The 21929-nt window shown below is 42.5% G+C and overlaps 1 long non-coding RNA gene across 3 annotated transcripts in view; it reads right to left on the bottom strand.

Moving 5' to 3' along the window:
• The window catches only part of LOC136827628 (uncharacterized), a 37386-nt gene extending 21055 nt beyond the window's left edge, over positions 1-16331 (bottom strand). Inside the window, exon 1 of one of the 3 annotated variants that reach the window (XR_010849818.1) lies at positions 16264-16331. This is a non-coding gene — a long non-coding RNA (uncharacterized lncRNA). Of the gene's footprint in view, positions 1-16197 lie in introns of all 3 variants that reach the window. The other 2 variants (XR_010849817.1, XR_010849816.1) reach the window with 2 other exon arrangements.
• Between the last annotated feature and the right edge of the window lie 5598 nt (positions 16332-21929).

Below are 21929 nucleotides of genomic sequence, written 5' to 3'. Positions count from 1 at the left end.
TATCCAGGCATCCTAAGGCACCCAGTTCCTGTCCAAGACATCCTAAGGTACCCAGTTCTATCCACAAGACATCCTAAAATTGCCCAGTTCTATCCAAGACATCCTAAGAGTTCCCTAAAGACATCCCCTAAGGCATCTAGTTCCTATCCAAAACATCCTAAGGCACCCAGTTCTATCAGACATCATAAGTTCTATCAAGACACTCCTAAGACACCTAGCATAATTCCATCAAAACATCCTAAGGCACCCAGTTTCTATCCTAAGGCAAAACCAGTTCCTATACAAGACATCCCTAACACATCCTATACAAGACATCCTAAGGCTCACAGTTCCTATATCCAAGGCAACCATCATAAGGCTTCAATTCTTAACATCCAGTTCCTACCCAAGTCATCCTAAAGGGACCCAGTTCTATCCTCCTAATGCAGTTCCTATCCAAAAACATCATCCAAAAGTAATGCCCAGGTTCTATCCAAGATATCCTAAGGCACAGTTCCTATCCCCAAGAAACTAAAAGCACTCATTTCCTAATAATACCATCTCTAAGGCAACCAGTTCCTATCAGTTCTAGGCACCTAGTTTCCTACGGCATCATTTTCCTATCCTATCCATACCATTCTATCCAAGCTATCCTAACATTATCTTTGTTTCTCTATCTAAACCATCCTAAGACACAGTTCTATCCAAAACATCCTGGGCATGCAGTTCTATCCAATCAGTCTTCACCAAGTTTCCCTATCCAAGCTATCAGGTCAGTTTCCTATCAAAATCTAGTTCCATCCAATCTGTATCTAAAGGCACCCAATTCCTATGACACCCAAGTCCCTCCAAGACATCCTAAGAGCACTCATTTTCCTGACAACCTGCGGCATCCAGCCACATCGTAAGGCACCAGTTCTATCTAAACCATTCTCCAAAAGCACTCATTTCCTATCATACCATCTAAGGCACTCAGTTCCTATCCAAGACTTCTCACTTCCAGTTCTATTCAAAAATCCTAGACATTCCATAAGGCACTCCAGTTCCTATTCAAGACTCCAGTTCTATCCAAAACACCTGGTTCTATTAAGACAATCTAAAGCTACCTAAGGCACCGGTTCCTATCCATACCATCATCAAGGCACCCAGTTCCAAGCCAGTCATAACCCAGTTCTATACAAAGCTATCCTAAGGCCAGTTCTATCCCTGCAGTTCTCAGAAAACCAAAGCTATCCTATCAAGGCACACCAGTTCCTCTCAGTTTATCTCTTACAGGCACCCAGTTCCTATCCAAGACATCCTAAGGCACCAGTTTCACAGGACTTTCTAGTTCCTATCCAAGACATCCCTAAGGCACCCAGTTCCCTATCCAAGACATCAGGCTAAGCACTTTGGTTCTATCAAGACATCCTAAGGCACCCAGTTCTATTCAAACATCCTAAGGCCGCAGTTCTCTCAAGACATCCTAAGGCACTACAGTTCCTATCCAAGACATCTAAGGCACCCAGTTCCTATCCAAGACATCCTAAGGCACCCAGTTCCTATCAAGACATCCCTAAAAGTTCTATCCAAGACATCCCAAGGCACTCCAGTTCTATTCAAGACATCCTAAGGCACCCAGTTCCTATCCAAGACATCCAAGACATTCCTATTCAAGACATCCTATCCTAAGCACCCAGTCCCATCCTATCCTAAGGAACCCAGTTCCTATCCAGCACATACTAATGCACCCAGTTCCTATCCAAGCCAACCATCCTAAGGCACCCAGTTCCAATCCAAACCATCCTAAGGCACCGCGTTCCTATGCAAGCTATCCTAAGGCACCCAGTTCCTATCCAACACATCCTAAGGCGCCCAGTACCTATCCAAGACAACCAAAGGCACCGATTTCCTATCCATACCATCCTAAGGCACCCAGTTCCTATCCAAGACATCCTAAGGCACCCAGTTCCTATCCAAGACATCCTAAGGAACCCAGTTCCTATCCAAGACATCCTAAGGCACCCAGTTATCCCTATCCAAGACATCCTAAGGCACAGTTCCTATCCAAGACATCCCTAAAGACCAGTTCTATCCAAGACATCTAAGGCGGTTCTATTCAAGAATCCCTATCAAAGTTCTATCCAAGACATCCTAAGGCACCCAGTTTCTATCCCAGATATCCTCGGCACAGTTCTATCCAAGATATCCTAAAGCACCAGTTCTATCCATGACATCCTAAAGCACCCCAGTTCTATCCAAGACATCTAAGGCATGAGTTCTATCCAAGACATCCAGGGACCCAAGTTCCCAGGGCTCTAAGATACCCAGTTCCTAAAGACATCTAAAGTACCCAGTTCCATCAGACATCCTAAAGCACCTCAAAGATAGCTTAGTTCCAGTTCTATCAACCATCCAAGACATACTAAGTTATCCAAGTTCAGACATCCCAAGGCACCCATCTATTGAACATCCCCAAGGCACCCAGTTCTATCAAACATCCTAACTACTTCTATCAAGGTTAAGGCACCCAGTTTATCCAAAAACATCTAAGGCATGATTCCTATCCAAGACATAGTTCCCTATCCAGAAGACATCCTAAGGCTTGGTTCCTATCAAGACATCCTAAGCACCTAGTTGTTATCCAAGACATCCTAAAGCACCCAGTTCTATCCCAAGACATCCCTAAAGCACCCAGTTCCTATCAAGACATCCTAAGGCACCCAGTTCCTATCCAAGACATCCTAAGGCACCAGTTCACCTCCAGAGACATCCTCCAAGACATCCTAAGGCACCCAGTTCCTATCCAAGACATCCTAAGGCACCCAGTTCTATCCAAGACATCCCTAAGGCACCAGTTCTATCCAAGACATCCTAAGGCACAGTTCTATCAAGACATCTAAGGCACCAGGTTCGAGAGACATCTAAGGACAGTTCCTACCATCCTAAGGCATAGTTCCTATCAAGACATCCCTCCAAGGGCACCAGTCACAAGACATCCTAAGGCTAGTTTCTATCTCAAGACATCCCTGGGCACACCAGTTCCTATCCAAGATCATGACATCTAAGGCAGTTCTAAACAAGACATTTCCTGTCCAAGACATCCTAAGGCACCCAAGTTCAGTTTCCTATCCAAGACATCCTAAGGCACCGGAGTTCTATCCAAGACATCCTAAGGCACCCAGTTCTATCCAAGACATCCTAAGGCACCTGTTCCTATCCAAGACAAGACATCCCTATCCAAGACCAGGACATCATTCTAAGGCACTGTTCCTATCCAAGACATCCTAAGGCACCCTATTCAAGTTTCCTATCCAAGACATCCTAAGGCACCCAAGTTCCTATCCAAGACATAGGGACCCCTAAGGCACCCAGTTCCTATCCAAGACATCCCAAGTTACTATTCAAGACATCCCTAAGGAACAAGTTACTAGCCAAGCTATTCAAAACTACATCCAGATCCTATCCTATCCAAGACATCCTAAGCACCCAAGATCCTATCTATTCATCCCTAGTTCTAGCAAGCTATCCTAAGGCACCAGTTTCTTATCAGACATCTTAGACATCCTAAGCACCCCAGCACCCAGTTCCTATCCAAACCATCCTAAGGCACCCAGTTCCTATCTAAGACAAGCTCCAGTTTCCTAAGGCACCCAGTTCCTAAACAAGACATCCTAAGGCACTCAGTTCCTATCCAAGTTCCTATTTCCAAGACATCCTAAGGCACCCAGTTCCTATCCAGCCTCCCAAGGCACCCACCATCATCCAAGAAAACCAAAGGCACCCAGTTCAATTCTATTTCCAAGACATCCCTAAGGCACCCAGTTTCTATTCAAGACATCCTAAGGAACCAGTTCTATCCTCAAGACATCCTAAGCACCCAGGCACTCCTCTAGTTCTTCTCAATTTCCTATCCAAGACATCCTAAGGCACCAGTTTCCTTCCTATCCAAGGTACTTCCTATCCAAGTTCACTGTAATCTGACATCCTAAGGCACTCAGTTTCCCTGTCCAAGACATCAAAGTTCTACATCCTAAGATCCTATCAAGACATCTAAGGCACCCAGTTCCTTTCCAAGACATCCTAGTTCCTTTCCAGTCCTAAGGCACCCAGTTCTATTCTAAAAGTTCTATCCAAGACATTCCTAAGGCACCCAGTTCCTGACCCAGTTCCTATCCAAGACCAGCCATCTAAGGCAAGGGCAACATCCTCAGTTCCTAGTTTCAAGACATCCTATCCAAGACATCTAAAGGGCACCCAGTTCTATCCAAGACATCCTAAATTTCATTCCAAGAAACCAGTTCCTATCAAGACATCTCCACTATCCTCCAAGACACCCAGTTCCTAAGGTAGTTCTATCCATCCTAAGGCACCCAGTTCCTATTCAAGACATCCTAAGGTACCAAGTTCCTATTCAAAGAAATCTAAAGGAACCAGTTCCTATCCAAGACATCCTAAGGCACCCAGTTCTATTCCAAGACATCCTAAGGCAGAGTTCCTATCAACACATCCTAAGGCACCCAGTTCCTATCCATACCATCCCTAGGGCACCCAGTTCCTAGATCCAAGACATCCCTAAGGCACCCAGTTCCTATCCAAGACATCCTAAGGCACCCAGTTTCTATCCAAGCCAACATTCTAGGCACCCAGTTCCTATCAAGACATTGTAAGGCACCTTGTTCCTATCCAAGACTATCCTAAGGCACCCAGTTCCTATCCAAGACACCCTAAGGCACCCAGTTCCTATCCAAGACATTGTCCTAAGGCACCCAGTTCCTATCCAAGACATCCTAAGGCACCCAGTTCCTATCCAAGGCATTCTAAGGCACCAGTTCCTATCCAAGACATTCTAAGGCACCCAGTTCCCTCCAAGGCATTCTAAGGCACCCAGATCCCTATCCAAGACATCCTAAGGCACCCAGTTCCAAGACATCCTAAGTCACCCAGTTCCTATCCAGACATCCCAAGGGGACCCAGTTCCTATCCAAGACATCCCTAAGGCACCCAGTTCCTATCCAAAACATCCTAAGGCACCCAGTTTCTATCCAAAGCCATCCTAAGTTCCTATTCAAGCTATCCAAAGGCACCCAGTTCCTATCCATACCAAATCCAACATCCTAAGCACCTAGTTCCTATCCAACATCCTAAGGAACCAAGTTACTATTCAAGACATCCTAAGGCAGTTAGTTCCTATCCAACACATCCCAAGGCACCCAGTTCCTATCCAAGACATCTTAAGGCACCCAGATCCTATCCAAGACATCCTAAGGCATCCAGATCCTATCCATTACATCCTGAGGCATCCAGATCCTATCCATTACATCCTGAGGCACCCAGATCCCATCCACCATCCTAAGGCACCCATTTCCTATCAAGATTTCCATCCTATGCACCCAGTTCCTATTCAAGACATCCAAGGCACCCAGTCCTATCCAAGACCATCCTAAGCACCCAGTTCTATCCAAGACATAAGGCACCCAAGACATCCTAAGGCACCCAGTTCCTATCCAAGACAACCTAAGGCACCAGTTCCTATCCAAGACATCCTAAGGCACCCAGTTCCCATCCAAGACATCCTAAGGCACCCAGTTCCTATCCAAGACAACCTACGGCATCCAGTTCCTATCCAAAACATCCTAAGGCACCCAGTTCCTATCTAAACCATCCTAAGACACCCAGTTCCTATGCAAGCTATCCTAAGGCACCCAGTTCCTATCCAACACATCCAAAGGCACACAGTTCCTATCCAAGCCAACCATCATAAGGCACCCAGTTCCTCCACAAGACATCCTAAGGCAACCCAGTTCTATCCAAGACATCCCTAAGGCATCCAGTTCCTATCCAAAACATCCTAAGGCACCCAGTTTCCTAAACCATACTAAGACACCCAAGCAAGCTATCCTAAGGCACATCCAACACATCTAAGGCACCCAGTTCCCTATCCAAGACAACCATCCTAAAGCACCCAGTTCCTATCCAAACCATCCTAAGGCACCCAGTTCCTATCCAAGACATCCTAAGGCACTCAGTTTCTATCCAAGTCTAAAAGTCACCCAGTTCCTATCTAGACAAACTAAAGCACCCACTATCCATACCATCCTAAGCCACCCAGTTCCTATCAATTCTATCTCAAGGCACCCAGTTCCTATCCATTTCATTCCAAGAAACCCAGTTCCTACCAAGCTATCCTAAGAGTTCCATCCATTCCATCCAAAAGGCACCCAGTTCTATCCATTCCATCCTAAGGCACCCAGTTCCTATTCAAGACTTTCTAAGTCACCAGTTCCTATCCTAGACATTCTAAGGCACCCAGTTCCTATCCAAGCTATCCTAAGGCACCTAGTTCCTCTACAAGCAATCCTAAGGCACCCAATTCCTATCCATACCATCCTAAGGCACCCAGTTTCTATCCAAGTTAACCTAAGGCACCTAGTTCTTCTCCAAGACATCCTTAGGCATACAGTTCCTATCAAGACATCCTAAGTTCCTATCCAAGACATCCTAAGGCACCCAGTTCCTATCCAAGACATCCTAAGGCACCCAGTTCCTTCCAAGACATCCAAGGCACCAGTTCCTATCCAAGACATCCTAAGGCACCCAGTTCCTATCCAAGACAAGCACATCCTAAGGCATCCCACCCAGTTCCTATCCAAGACATCCAAGGCACCCAGTTCCTATCCAAGACATCCTAAGGCACCCAGTTCCTATCCAAGACATCCTAGTTCTATCCAAGACATCCTAAGGTACCCAGTTCCTATCCAAGACATCCTAAGGTACCCAGTTCCTATCCAAGACATCCTAAGGTACCCAGTTCCTATCCAAGACATCCTAAGGTACCCAGTTCCTATCCAAGACATCCTAAGGCACCCAGTTCTATCCAAGACAGACATCCAAGACATCCTAAGGCACCCAGTTCCTATCCAAGACACTAAGCACCCAGTTCCTATCCAAGACATCCTAGCAGGCACCCAGTTCTATCCAAGACATCCTAAGGCACCCAGTTCCTATCCAAGACATCCTAACACCCAGTTCCTATCCAAGACATCCTAAGGCACCCAGTTTCTATCCAAGACATCCTAGGCACCCAGTTCCTATCCAAGACATCCCTAAGGCACCCAGTTCCTATCCAAGATATCCTAAGGCACCCAGTTCCTATCCAAGACATCCTAAGGCACCCAGTTCCTATCCAAGACATCCTAAGGAACCCAGTTCCTATCCAAGACATCCTAAGGCACCCAGTTCCTATCCAAGACATCCTAAGGCACCCAGTTCCTATCCAAGACATCCTAAGGCACCCAGTTCCTATCCAAGACATCCTAAGGCACCCAGTTCCTATCCAAGACATCCTAAGGCACCCAGTTCCTATCCAAGACATCCTAAGGCACCCAGTTCCTATCTAAAGACATCCTAAGACACCCAGTTCCTATCCAAGCTATCCAGTTCCTATCCAAGACATCCTAAGGCACCCAGTTCTACCCAGTTCCTATTCCCAGTTATCCAAGACATCCTAAGGCACCCAGTTCCTATCCAAGACATCCTAAGGCACCCAGTTCCTATCCAAGACATCCTAAGGCACCCAGTTCCTATCCAAGACATCCTAAACCCAGTTCTATCCATGACATCCACCCAGTTCCTATCCAAGACATCCTAAGGCACCCAGTTCCTATCCAAGACATCCTAAGGCACCCAGTTCCTATCCAAGACATCCTAAGGCACCCAGTTCCTATCCAAGACATCCTAAGGCACCCAGTTCCTAAACAAGACATCCTAAGGCACCCAGTTCCTATCCAAGACATCCTAAGGCACCCAGTTCCTATCCAAGACATCCTAAGGCACCCAGTTCCTATCCAAGACATCCTAAGGCACCCAGTTCCTATCCAAGATATCCTAAGGCACCCAGTTCCTATCCAAGACATCCTAAGGCACCCAGTTCCTATCCAAGACATCCTAAGGCACCCAGTTCCTTTCCAAGACATCACTAAGTTCCTATCCAAGCACCCAGTTCCTATCCAAGACATCCTCCAGTTCCTATCCAAGACATCCTAAGGCACCCAGTTCCTATCCAAGACATCCTAAGGCACCCAGTTCAAGACATCCTAAGGCACCCATCCAAGACATCCTAAGGCACCCAGTTCCTATCCAAGACATCCTAAGGCACCCAGTTCCTATCCAAGACATCCTAAGGCACCCAGTTCCTATCCAAGACATCCTATCCAAGACATCCTAAGGCACCCAGTTCCTATCCAACCACAAGACATCCTAAGGCATCCTAAGGCACCCAGTTCCTATCCAAGATATCCTAAGGCACCCAGTTCCTATCCAAGACATCATAAGGCACTCACTTCCTATCCAAGACATCATAAGGCACTCACTTCCTATCCAAGACATCCCAAGGCACCCAGTTCCTATCCAAGACATCCCAAGGCACTCAGTTCCTATCCAAGACATCGTAAGGCACCCAGTTCCTATCCAAGACATCCTAAGGCACCCAGTTCCTATCCAAGACATCCTAAGGCACCCAGTTCCTATCCAAGACATCCAGTTCCTATCCAAGACATCCTAAGGCACCCAGTTCCTATCCTCAAGACATCCTAAGGCACCCAGTTCCTATCCAAGACATCCTAACAGTTCCTATCCAAGACATCCTAAGGCACCCAGTTCCTATCCAAGACATCCTAAGGCACCCAGTTCCTATCCAAGACATCCTAAGGCACCCAGTTCCTATCCAAGACATCCTAAGGCACCCAGTTCCTATCCAAGACATCCTAAGGCACCCAGTTCCTATCCAAGACATCCTAAGGCACCCAGTTCCTATCCAAGACATCCTAAGGCACCCAGTTCCTATCCAAGACATCCTAAGGCACCCAGTTCCTATCCAAGACATCCTAAGGCACCCAGTTCCTATCCAAGACATCCTAAGGCACCCAGTTCCTATCCAAGACATCCTAAGGCACCCAGTTCCTATCCAAGACAGTTCCTATCCAAGACATCCTAAGGCACCCAGTTCCCAAGACATCCTAAGGCACCCAGTTCCTATCCAAGACATCCTAAGGCACCCAGTTCCTATTCACAGACATCCTAAGGCACCCAGTTCCTATCCAAGACATCCTAAGGCACCCAGTTCCTATCCAAGACATCCTAAGGCACCCAGTTCTATCCAAGACATCCTAAGGCACCCAGTTCCTATCCAGACATCCTAAGGCACCCAGTTCCTATCCAAGACATCCTAAGGCACCCAGTTCCTATCCAAGACATCCTAGCGTTCCTATCCAACATCCTAAGGCACCCAGTTCCTATCCAAGACATCCTAAGGCACCCAGTTCCTATCCAAGACATCCTAAGGCACCCAGTTCCTATCCAAGTCATCCTAAGGCACCCAGTTCCTATCCAAGACATCCTAAGGCACCCAGTTCCTATCCAAGACATCCTGAAGGAAAACTCAATGCAATAGTTCCATTCAAGACATCCTAAGGCACCCAGTCTTATCTAAGATGCCATCCTAAGGTACCTGTTCCTATTCAAGACACTTAAGGCACTCTGAAGTTCCTATCCATGACATCCTAAGGCAATCCCAGTTCCTAAACAAGACATCCTTAACACCTCCAGTTCCAACAAGACACATCCTTAAGTGCCCAGCTCCCATTCAAGACATCTCTAAGGGCACCCAGGTTCTATCCACATCCTAAGGGAACCTAGTGCTCCTATCCAAGACATCCTGTTGCACCCAGCAGTTCCTATCCAAGATGCCATCTCACAGCACCCACTCCATCCAAAGACATCATAAGGCACCAGTTCCTATCCAAGACATCCTAGGCACTCACTTCCTATCCAAGACATCATAAGGCACAGTTCCTATCCAAGACATCCTAAGACACTCCAAGTTCACAGGCACATCTGGGCACCCAGTTCCTATCCAAGACATCCTAAGGCACCCAGTCCTATCCAAGACATCCTAAGGCACCCATTCCTATCAAGACATCCTAAGGCACCCAGTTCTCATTCAAAACATCCCTAAGGCACCCAGTTCTATCCAAGACATCCCTAATGCACCCAGTTCCTCATTCAAGACATCCTAAGGAACTCAGTTCGTTCCAAGACATCTAAGGCACCAGTTCCTGTCAAGACATCTGAGCAACCATCCAAGACACATCCTAGGCGCGGTTCTATCCAGTTCATCAGGCCAGTTCCTATCCCAAGACATCCAAGATATCCTTCCTGTCCAAGACATCCTAAGGCACCCAGTTCTATCCAAGACATCCTTCCTAAAGGAACCCAAGACACTTAGGAACCAGTTCTATCCAAGACATCCTAAGGAACCCAGTTCATTCAAGACATCTTAAGAAACCCAGTTTCTCTCCCAGATATCCTAAGGCACATCTATCTATCCTAAAGCACCCAGTTCTAAACATCGTAAGCATCCAAGACATCCTAAGGCACCCAGTTCAGGGACATCCTAATCCTCAAGACATCCCAGTTCCTATCCAAGACATAAAGCACCCACCCTATTCAAGACATACTGCGCAGTTCCTATCAGATATCGTTAGGTGCCCAGTTCCTATCCAAACCATCTCCTAACACTGGTTATTTATCCAAGACATGTTCCACAGCCAGAGACATCCCAGCGCGGTTCCTCAAGACATCCTAAGCACCCAGTTCCTATCCAAGACGCTTCCTATCCAAGACATCTCAGGCACAGTTCTATCAAGGCACCCTATCCAAGACATCCCTAAGGCACCAGTTCCAAAGACATCTCAGGCGCAGTTCCTGTCAAGACCATTCCTAAAGTCAAGGCACAGGTCCTATCCAAGACATCCTAAGGCACCAGTTCCTATCCAAGACATCTCAGGCACCCAGTTCCTATCAAAACCTAAGGCACCCAGTTCTATCAAGACATCCCTAAGGCACCCGGTTCTGACATCCCAAGACCCAAGTTCCTATCCACAAGACATCCTAAGGCGCAGTTCTATCCCACAAGACATCCTACTGCCCTGTTCCTATCCAAGACACCCTAAAGAAAGACATCCTAAGGCACCCTTTCCTTTTAAAACCTAAGGCACTCGAGTTCCTATCCAGACATACATTCCTATCCATGACATCTAAAGCACCCAGTTCTAAAATAAACAAGACATCCAGGCGCCCAGTTTATCCAAACGTCCTAGGCACCCAGTTCCTATCCACAAGACATCATTCCTATCAAGACATCCTAAAGGCACAGTTCCTAAAGATATCCTAAGGCACCCAGTTCTATCCTAAGGACATACTTCCTATCCAAGACATCATAAACCACTCCTTCCTATAGAACATCATATCCAAGTCATCCTGACATCATAAGGCACTCTTCCTATCCAGTCATCCTATCCAAGACATCCTAAGACTCCTAGTTCCTATACAAGACACTCAGTTCCTATTCAAGACATCATGAGTTCCTCTCGAGACATCCTAAGGAACCAGTTCTATCCAGCATACTAAATGCATCCTATCCAAGCCAACCATCTTATTCCAATCCAAACTATCCTAAGGTACCTATGAAGCTATCCTAAGGCCACCCAGTTCCTATCCAACACATCCTAAGGCGTTGGCTATCTCCAAGACATCCAAGGCACCCAGTTCCTATCATTCAAAACCCAGTCCTAAGGCACCCAGTTCCTATCCAAGACATCCTAAGGCACCCAGTTCCTATCCAAGACATCCTGGCACCAGTTCTATCCAGCACCTAAGCGTTCCTATCCTAGACATCCTAAGGCAACCATTCCTATCAAGACATCCAGTTCCTCAAGACATCCAAGATATTCCTCCAAGACATCCCTGAGGCACCCAGTTCCATCCAAGACATCCTAAGGAACCCAGTTCTATAGACATCCACGTTCTACAAGACATCCTAAGGAACCCAGTTCATATCAAGACATCTTATCAGGGCAACCCAGTTCCTATTCAAGACATCCTAAGGCACCCAACACATCCTAAGGCACCCAAGTTCCTATTCAAGACATCCTAAGGCACCCAGTTCCTATCCTAGACATCCTAACTAAAGACACCCAAGGCACCCAGTTCCTATCCACAAGACATCCTAAGGCACCCATGTCAAGACATCCTAAGTTCCCAGTTCCTATCAAGACATCCCAGGGCAGTTTAATATCCATACCATCCCTGTCCAAGGCACCCAGTTCCTATCCAAGTCCCTAGGCACCCAGTTCCTCCAAGTCATCCTAAGTCAACCAGGTCCTACCAAGACATCCCTATCCCAGTTCCTATCAAAACATCAAGGATTCTATACAAGACATCCTCTGGCGCCCAGTTCTTATCAAGACATCCTAAGGTACAGTTCCTACCCAAGTCATCCCTAAAGGGACCCAGTTCACAAAGAATCCTAATGCACCCAGTTTTTTAAAACCCTACTTTTAGTTCTATTCAAGACCTCCTAAGAGGAAAATAATTTTCCAAAGGCACCCAGTTCTATCAAGATATCCTAAACAGTTTATCAAAGCCAAAACCTGTGTTTCCTTCAAGATAGCCTAAATTCCCTATCCAAGCTTATCAAGACATCCTAAGGAACCCAGTTCCTATCCAGTTCCTAACATTGAGAAACTAAGGCTAAGGTCCTGGGGGAAGCAATCCAAAGGTGAATTATCCAAGATCCTAAGGCCTCCCTGTTCCTATCCAAGTATCAAGACCTAGAGCAACTGGTCCTACAAGAGATGGTTTATCAAAACTCAAGTATTAAGCAGGATGTCAAAATCTTGGCTGTGACCTGTCACAAAGATGGGTTTTTAGTCCATTCTGGGAACTAATTTTTTCCAGAAGTTTGGCAAGTTTTCTAAACATTTCAAGCCCCAATATGTAGCAAATCGCCCCTGGACCCCTCTCTATTCCAGTGTCATTTAAAACTAGGGTAAATCTTGGAAAATAACTGTGGTCAGGGGAATCCTAATCACTGTCAAACCAAAAGGAGGTATCAAGCCAGATCACTTTGGCTGGTTTGCATCCGTCATTTCCCTGGAACCAGTTCTGTTTTTACTTAAGCCCCCTGGTTCTTGCCTTAATCAGAATCATAACTGGTGGAGTATATGGGAGTGTCCAGCATTTAAGGAGTTTACTAAGCCCCTTGGTTTACTGTCAAAATAGGACATGAAGGAAGTGATCTCAATACATTTACTGCAATATATAAACATTCAATATAAATTCAGCAATTCAGCAATACAGCTAAAATAATCTATTAAACTTGGGTCGCACGTCTGCACCAGAAGCGCCATGACTAAGAAAGGACAGTTCTTATGGTGATTTTACAACAGTTCAACTCCATTTTCTAGTAATTATGTATTTTCATGTGTGTGTTTTAATGTGTTCTGAAATTGTTATGCCATGATAGTAATACATCGAAATGAGTTGTTTTTGAGTTACTAGCCCTATACACCTCTACTACATCCAACAAGGTTGGGGACCCTTTAGGAATGGGGAGTTTGGGTGGGGTAAATCACCATCGACACAAAACAGCATTTGAGTTAATGAATAAAATGAGGTAAATCATAGCATACCTAGCAAGCCATAAGTCAGGCAACATAGGTCTAGTGTAATGTAGCCTAACATCCCTTTAACCAAGGGGGGGTGGTGGATCAGTAGCTTCAATGCTATCCGCATTTATAATGATTCAAGTGGCAGGCTCAGATATATACCTGGCAAGAGAATAATGTTGAGCTGTGCGCTAGCCACAGGGTTACAGAAGGTAAATCATGTCTACAATAAAAACAATTATAAATTTACCTTAATTGGATGGACACAAACGTTTGATGGGTTATATCAAAACAAGATGGTTGTGGCTCATCTACAGGTGTCGTCGTCGTCGTCATCAGAAAATTATTCCTAGGTGGTGATGATGGCTGAGTGTCACTTATGGGTGGATATAATTTAGCAGCTTCAAGTAAAAATCGGTGTAAAACTGAACTGGTGCTGCTGCAGGTAACACTCCATGTTGTCTTTAAATTCAATGCACCGTGGTTTCCATTTTCAAAGAAATCACGACTGCTTTGGGAAAATAATCAAAGTTACAAGACAACACAGACTGGACATGACCTCCACTCCTATGACAGACTTGAACCAAATGGCAAGGAAAATGTCTGACACCTGCTTAAGATTTTCACTAGGTCACGTGACTCCCCATGACAACACGTAACTACCCCACAATGCAATTTTTAAGGAAAGAATTTCATCAGAACCACAATGCAGTTCTAAACAAAACAAACTCGCATCAGAGTATAAAAAAAAAAACACTTAGAAATTTTTCGAGGATGGGGATTATATAAACATTCTGTATCTCGGATATGGTGAATTTCCCAAAAGTGTTCAGAGACCAAAAGTTTAAATTACTGTTTGTGGTAAATGCATCTATAATACTATAAATTATTATAGAATGAGTTGGAACTATTGTAAAAATAATACTTTTTTAAGCAAGCTCAAATTACAATGTCTCATTTTATTTATGAAACGGAGACCACAAACCACTAGTTTCAGCACTGACCATGTCCCCACATTACTCGGTGAAAATACCAACACTCAAAATACACTAGCTATCCTTACAGGAAATGCATCAAGACAAAAAATTTGACTGGGAGCCCTACTCGCATGAACATCGAAATCTAATAAAACCACCATTGGTAAAAATCCCTAAAAAAATTGTGATACGATTTTTGTATGGTTTTCTGATTAAGAATATTAATCAGACGTTAAGAACAAGAGCTACTATCAACAAACTACACCAGTTCTTTCAAGAGACAAATTTTAATGCCTTTGGAGTGGGTCACAGCTGCGGCAGGGTCACGGTGACCTAGGCCAGACTGGGTACAAAACGGCGCCCTAGACCGTGCTGATGGTAATGTTAGGCTGTTGTAGAAATACAGCTAAACAGAAGGTAACAATAATACTAATATCAAGACAATGTTCTGACCAAATAAAAATAGGCAAATTTAGTTCAAACTGATAGAGATTTCAGATTTAATTAAGCTTATGTGTTTATATCATCACAATACTGAATTTTTACAAGAAAAAAAATTAATATTTTAGGTCCTAATATCCAATATGAAAGAATACCAAAATGAAATGTCCTGATTCACGGTCTGAAAACATTGAAAAAAAATTTATATGAAAAATATGACAAAATACCGATACTGAATATCCTAATTCAACATCCATATGCAGGTTTTCTGTTGTACAATGATGTGATTTACATGTTTTTGAGGTTTATTTCCATCATTAATATAAGAACACAATATCCAAATAAATGATATACTGTATACAAAATTAATAAAAAACGACTTAAAAATGTCCCCTCTCCATAGCTAAAAATTCATCAGCAGTCAAACTGTAATCAATAAACACAGTTTTGGCCGAGAAACATTTGTATTACTTTTAAAAATAAACTGACGTTGTAAAGAACAACACCAGAGCATCATGAGGGTTGTTTATCTTAACAAGCTAATATTTGGGGTGGCTGATGTTAATAAGTTTCATTCAATATCATAATGCAGGTTTGTTGTCGGCCTAAAATGAATGAAAACCCTTTAAAAATGTCAAACTTTCAGATGTTAAAAATTCTTCTGAGGATAGCACAATGTTTACATGGGTCTAACATGGGGTCGAGGAAATTTAAGTTCTTTATGTCCAAAAAAATTCTTTTGAAATAATTTCAACATATAAATATCTATAAATTTATCAATTTCAAGTCAATTTACCCGATGCTCTTAAGGGCATTTTTATTCGGTCATGACTTGGGACATTTGTGATTTAGCTGAATGGACACCACAGGCACAAGCCCATAAAAACGTTTTACAGAACAGCCATTCGTAAGAAAAACTGTAGGCTAATGTACAATGCGTAGCCAATAAACTAATGCCCACCGTATATGATGAAATGCAATGTGTAGGCCTAATCAGCTAGATTTTCTTGAGTAACAATTGTCTACGGGTGATACTTCATCACTTATGGGCTTTCATCCAGTAGCTCTCACCACTGATAGCTGATACTTTAGTGTGTTTGAGGACAATGCATAACGGATCTTAGATTTCTGACAAATCTTTAAAGGAACAGATACACTACCTATACTCAACAGCTCAATGCACGGCATCGCTTTCATACCAATTTAAAATTCCCTTATGGTGGAGCCACCGATTAGTCAAACCATTCTCAAGGCCTATACGAAACGCCTAAAGTGGCCTAAGCATTCAATCACTATTTAGCAATATTACTTACCACAGCCGAGCACTTCGTACTGACCTTTATACACTAAAATACGAGAGATAGTTTTAATACACTCACACAATATGGCTGCCATCCTGAAACTGAAAACCCAGACACCTGGTGGAGACAACAGAAACTATTCAAGGATACGGAAAAGTCTACCTTTGAAAACTAATTAGGTGTGACGCAAAACGCCAAGGAGTGGTAGCGGTATTTAAATCATAACAGGCATCGAGCCGAATTTTTAACTTCCATGGCCCGAGCTTACAATTATTCTTTTTATAAAATACGTACTACATTATCAGATCTAGTACTAAAATGATTCTAGGATGTTTCATGAATGTCCAGTTATTTCTAAGTTAACGGTTTTCCCCGAGTTGTTCAAGCTAGAGCACAAAAACTCTTTGCTTTGCTCTATCAACATAAGTGTTCAAATTTTGGTTGTGTTTTGTTTTTCTTCCTTTGTTTCCATTTTAGAGTCCGTGTGCCCGAGGCATTCTGCTTTTTAAATGTTGACTTTGAAATGGTGGCCATTCTTGATATTACACGGGTATGTTGATGCAACACAGTCTCATGACAGTTACCGATGGTTACGATTATTTGAGGGAACATTAAGTAATTATTTTATAGCATCAAATTATAAATCAAATCAAGTTACTTTAATATCACCTGAAACGAAGTAAACCGGCATATAATTATCGTTGGTGGTAGCAGTAATGGTTGTAGCAATAGCATATGAAAAGTATTGAAAACAAAAACAAGGAAATGGTTGATTTTGGTACATTAATTAACTGATGAACATCAGCCATGGCATTACGGAGATAATGATAGAGTGCAGATTTTGCAGCATTTCGAGACTTCCACAAATATCGAAAATATAGCTAAGACAAGACTGCGCTGCAGTTTGACAGCAAAAGAAACGAAAGGTTCCTTTAGCGTCCACTTTTTTTTTTTTTTCTTTAACCGTAGTGCAGTGTCGTCTTTTCTATGAGTAAATGTCTTCAGACAGAATGACATTCCAGTAACTGTGGAAAAACCTTCATTACCTCCAGAGATGCAGATTTTGCAAGCAACTGCCTTCATACTTGCAAGACGCATACCACACACCAACCACTTACGCTTTTAAGTGATACATTTGCATCAACAAGCACTATAGTATGTTATGCATAAGTGATTAACATCTTTGAGAGAGAGAGAGACAGAGAGAGAGAGAGAGAGAGAATGGCAGCCATAAACTCCTGCGTCATGGCTAATCAGTCAAGAGTGACGTCACATTTACGTCCCCAGGCCGGTACATCAAACAGTTCGTGCGTGCGAAATCACTCGAGACAAATGGGCGGTGGTGGGCGTAATTAATGCAATTACGGGCGTGATTGATAGCGCTGAGGGCACCATCACGTAGTCAAATGAAAAGTGAGTGCCTGCATCACCTAAACTCCCTCCGCGGGGGGATTTGACAATGAACTTAATTGAATTGAATATAAAATTTAGGCCAAAGGCCAAGCACTGGGTCCTGTGAGTTCATTCAGTGCTGAAATGGAAATTGGCAGTAAAAGGCTTGAAAGGTGTAACAGGAAAAACTCGCAGTTGCACTATGAATCAATTGTTAGATGAGGGTGGAAAGTCAAATGGAAGAAAGAGAATATGAAAGGAGGGGCAGTAAGAGAAACGAGAGGGGTTGCATTAAAAAAAGATAAGTATATCTTGTTTTACCAGACCACTGGGCTGGGATTAACAGCTCTCCTGGGCTGGCTCCGGAAGGACAGACTGTTTCCGTGTGCTGAGAACCAATTGGTTACTTAGCAACGGGACCTACAGCTTATTGTGGAATCCGAACCACATTATAGCGAGAAATGAATAAAGGGATTGCAGCTAGGGGCCGAAGACATGTTGCAAAGAACCTGAAGTAATGTTTACAGTGCACCGCACGAGGTGCAATGACGGCGCTACTTCCGCTACGGGGTGATTTGACAATGGCCGATGTTTGGACACGAAGGGGGAAGGGTGTCACGTGACGTAAGAGCCATTCCCTACGCTGAGCGTTATGTAACGCTATTTGCAAGGGTTGAAACGAGGCGAGAAATGAAACGAATAAGCTCAGATATATATATATCATATATATATATATATATATATATATATATATATATATATATATATATATATATATTCTTGTAGAAACAATCTTAATTATCAAATATAGCTACTTGAAACTATCTACGATTAGAAACTCAGAACTCCGAAACCGACCATATTCTACCTAAAATTTCCCCCATAATCCCATATTGCTTTGCAGCAGACCCCGAGAGGGACAGGTTTGAATCCCAGAGAGGAAAGCCTACTTAGACACGTTTCGTTAAATCATACTAATCATCTGTTGGTTCGAGTGACTCAGTGTGTCTGGTAGCTAGTCGACTGTGGTCAGTGACGTAGAAGATTGTATATAAAATTACTTCGCCTGTCATATGGTAATGGATAATTTCCCTTCAACGATGAAATGCACGCAAATTAGTAAAATTGCATTTAGGTAGATGGAAGGTCGGCGGTCAGAAAATTAAATATCTCCTCAAGTTGCTAACTCAAAATTTAATTTGTCTTTTTCCCCATCACGTGCGAAACGTTCGTTCCAGTACAAAAATAAGTATAAAAATTCAACCTCTTTTAGTTTTCTAGATCAGTAACTTCATGTGCTTCATCTACACCATCTCGCTTATAATTGTCTTCGACAGGAAAGTTTCATTAAATATTTTAATTTAGTCTCTTTTCAATTTCTATGAACGCTTTGTTTTGTCAGAATTTTCTAGTTTACCATTCTATTTTACTCTTGTTCCTTCTTTTATCCTAATTCCTCTGTTCTTCATTTGGCTTCTATATTGGTACAAAATTAAAACGTCCGCCTCTGTTGGGAAACGCTGTGCTTATTCTGTTACCGAAATGTCTCAGGTATTTGGGAAGGGCTAGGGATGGGGGGAGGGGGATGGGTGGCGGGACGGAAATCGATTAAAGCTGAAATTGAGGGAAGTATTTTGTAGTCAACAAATTATGAGACATAGTTTAGATTTACTGACTTGCGAGAACTTTCGAGCAAAGATTACCCTGTTAAGCTCTAAGAGATAACCTGTATTTCTTAACCAACACACACACACACACACACACACATATATATATATATATATATATATATATTTATATATATTTATATTTAATATATATATATATATATATACTCTCTCTACTCTCTACACACTACATACATACACTAATACATTTCCTTTGACAGGGGTGGCTCAAAAAAGTAAAAATTCAACGGTCACTTAAATAGTCATACTAAGGAATGAATTATACAAATACATACTAACAGTTAAAGATTAATAATGAACAAGTCTCAAGTTCTAACGTCCAGAATCAAGCCATATCTCCTCTATGGCACTTGATGAGACCTGCCGAAGGGCGAACTTTTCCGAGTCACTAAATGAAAACGTTCGAGAGCCATTTTATAGTTTATATACTCCCGTGTGGTCCCATTTCCTCGAGGCTCTGTGGAAGATGACTGGATGCCTCTCAGGGTCAGCTGATACCCCAGGGACTTTGCCCAGCTTCAGCATGCTGCCCCATCCTCTGACTTCTCGGGGGCGGGGCACACCCTGCGGGCTCTGTTGCAGTCGCTCTGGTGTTTGATTTGGAACGGGTAAACGATAAATGAAAACGATTTACGACCAAAGGCAAAATAGACTTCGCAAGAGAGCCGTTTTAAAGCAAACTTCGAAAAGCACCACTACTACTACCACTAATTGCCATTTCAAATGTTTCCCTAGGCTTTTCCCAGAGTATATGGTGTTTTATATTAGTACACACTGCAACGCATTAAGGAAAATTTAGCTATTTTTTATAGTGGTCAACAGATTACTGAAATCTTATGAACACAGTTATTCTATATATATATATATATATATAAAGACAAAATCCATGAAAGAAAGAGAAACAATGGAGTGCTGCGAGGCCTTTCGACTGCCGTCCTTTGCTAAGTAAAGGACGACAGTCGAAAGGCCCTCGCAGCATTCCATTGTTACTCTTCCTTCGTGGATTTTGTTTTTATTTATATATATTAATCCGTTCCATATTTTCGTGATTCAGTTATATATATACAACATATATATATAGTATATATATATATATATATATATATATATATATATATATATATATATATATATACATATATTATACTTATCTTTATCACCACTAAGAACATTAAATCCTGACTGGTTTGTTTTTTATTCCAAAGCCATTAACGAAGGACTGACACACACACAGTAGTGCCAATTCACAATATGTAAGGTAGGAGGAAAGCACAAAGAAACATAGAGACTGTTGAAAACCAAAAACAGTCTGTATGTTTGTTTGTACTATCACCCTAGTGCATACATACAGTATACAGTATAGTTCTTTGTTGGAAGGGTAGGTAGAGCTCTCGGCTAGCACGCTGTTGGCCCAGCGTTCGACTCTCCGACCGGCCAATGAAGAATTAGAGGAATTTATTTCTGGTGATAGAAATTCATTTCTCTTCATAATGTGGTTCGGATTCCACAATAACCTGTAGGTCCCGTTGCTAAGTAACCAGTTGGTTCTGAGCCACGTAAAATAAATCTAATCCTTCGGGCCAGCCCTCTCTAGGAGAGCTGTTAATTAGCCCAGTGGTCTGGTTAAACTAAGATATACTTAAATTTAACCCTAGTATATAAGTTTTGAATTTCTACCTCTATGCATCAGGCTTTCGTTAATGGCTTAAACTAAAGCCGAAACCGGTCAGGATTTACTCCCAGACTTTAATTTTCCTCGTAGTAATGACATATAAATCAAGTGTCATAGTAATAAGAATGTTTTGTGGTAAACACAAAAGCTGCTCAGTCGGTGATAATGCTATCAGTGCACCTGTACAAATGAATGTCACTTTTTTATCCGTGGTCACAATTAACATAAACCCACGTTCCCTGAATATCTTTGTTTCTTATGATTTTATTTGATTTTATTCAGGGAAATCTAGAGGTACAATCACACAATTGGATCGCTATGCTTATGAATTTAATGTTTTCGTATATTCTAATGATATCGATGTGATATATAGGCTATCTACATACACACACACATATATATATATGTATATATATATACATATATATACACACACACATATATATATATATATATATATATATATATATATACATATATATATATATATATATATCACGTGTCATAGTAAGAAGAATATTTATATATATATAATATATATATATATATATGTGTGTGTGTGTGTGTGTGTGTATACGTAGACAGCCTATAAATCACATCGTTATCCTTAGAATATACGAAAACATTAAATTCATAAGCCATAGCGATCCAATTGTGAGATTGTACCTCTAGATTTCCCTGAATAAAATCAAATAGAATCACAAGAAACAAAGATATTCAGGGAATCTGGGTTCATCTTAATTGTGGCCACGGTTGATAACGACATTCATGTGTACAGGTGCTCTGATAACATTACCACCGACTAAGCAGCTTTTGCGTTTACCACTGAGAACTCTAAATAGTTTCTAACAGTGATGAACAATGAAAACCATCCCCACAGATAATGATGGGATTCGATGATGAATCAGGAATCTGGGTTATCATTGCGTTGCTTGAGAAGAAAGTAAACAGAGTTACGCTGCGTTTCTGTTACGTCTAAACCCGGGGAATTT

Source organism: Macrobrachium rosenbergii, chromosome 42 (assembly GCF_040412425.1).
Source record: "Macrobrachium rosenbergii isolate ZJJX-2024 chromosome 42, ASM4041242v1, whole genome shotgun sequence".
Classification (NCBI taxonomy): Eukaryota; Metazoa; Arthropoda; class Malacostraca; order Decapoda; family Palaemonidae; genus Macrobrachium; species Macrobrachium rosenbergii.
Note: the sequence above shows the minus strand (reverse complement) of the source record. Positions and strands in the feature narration are given on the sequence as shown.